This window comes from Canis lupus, chromosome 5 (genome assembly GCF_048164855.1).
Source record: "Canis lupus baileyi chromosome 5, mCanLup2.hap1, whole genome shotgun sequence".
Taxonomy (NCBI): domain Eukaryota; kingdom Metazoa; phylum Chordata; class Mammalia; order Carnivora; family Canidae; genus Canis; species Canis lupus.
The window spans coordinates 84,998,424-84,999,827 of NC_132842.1; positions in this window are offsets into that span (position 1 = coordinate 84,998,424).

Genomic DNA, 1,404 nt, shown 5'->3' on the forward strand with positions numbered 1-1,404 from the left:
CACCCGTGCACCACGGAAAAGGGGCGCTGGCTTGACTTTGCATTTCTGGCTTCACCTACACAGATGCACGTGTGCTGGTGGGTTTCTAATGGTGGGTTAAAAAAATTCAGTCTGAAAGCCACTTGGGAACTTAGGACTTGGGCTCCGATCCAGGATCCATCAGGCCTCCAGCTGCTTAGGTTGGAGTATCTGAAAGCCCCCAGGGCCATGGCTACTGTTGGGAAGTTTCTAGTAGCATTTTATTCTGGCCCCAGCCCTGGAGGGCTGACGTGTGGACGGTGTTATCAGGGCAGGATTCATTAATTCAGCAGGTATCAAGACCGAGTTCTGACTCCAGGCCAGGCACCAGACATGCAAAACAGACAAAAATCTCAGGCCTTGCAGAGCTTCCGTTCCAGCAGGTGGACACACGGAACACAACTGTGACGTGGAGGACGGCCACAGGGACTGACACGGCTGCTCCGTCCGCGGCGGGGCAGGGTCCTCACAGGTCCCAGGGGCTGGGGGGGGGAGTGGTGAGGAGGGATTCGGAGGCGGCCTGGTCCACCCAGGTGGGGAGGTGACGTTTCAGCAGGCGTGGAGGTGAAAGAAGCAGCTGTGGCAACAGCTAGAGGACGAGGCGGAGGGTCAGCCGGGCCGAACGTAAGGTGCATGCCCAACAGTCTGAAGCAGCAAGGAAGCCGTGCGCCCAACGCGGAGGGTGCCAGGGAGCGAGGGGCAGTCACAACCCTGCGGGCCCGAAGCCAGCGCCGGGATGCGGGCCGGTGAACGGAGCTCTCCTCCAAATCCGCGGCAAGGCCGCTGCCTCAAAACAAGCACCCGGACGCACGCATGGGAGGGACAAGGTGGGTGGCAGGGAGCGGGGCCAGGGCGGAGGCCGTGAAGGACTGCGGGACGTGCTCAGGCTCTGGAGGTACTCTGGAGACGGCAGCAAGTGACGCCGGCGTCCAGGACGACACCCCGTTTGTGGCCTGGGAATCTGGAAGGATGAGGCCGCACCCGCCGCGCTGCAGGGGGTGGGGGCGCCCGAGCCTGGGGCACAGGCGCGGGGGGGGGGGGGGGGGGGGGGGAGGCTGACGAGTCACACGAGGGCCCTTCAAAAACAGAGAGCTCACAGCCAAGTTCTCAGAAGGCAAACCAGGGTGGGCCCGTCTGACTCATTACTTTTTAAGTGAAAAACGATTGGAGTTACAGCGAAATCTGTAAAGACATCACTCTAGATTTCCTGGTTCTTAAAGATCAGTTAGTCCTTTGTTCTCAGAGTATCAGAGTCCTTCCAAGAGCCCGAGGAAGGAGGAACCGACGGCAGATTACAGTGGAACTTCCCCCCCAACAAAGTTAAGGTCATTTCAAAGTACAGCCTGCAGGCGCGGTTTGCAGAGCAGCAAACTGAGGGCCCGCAAC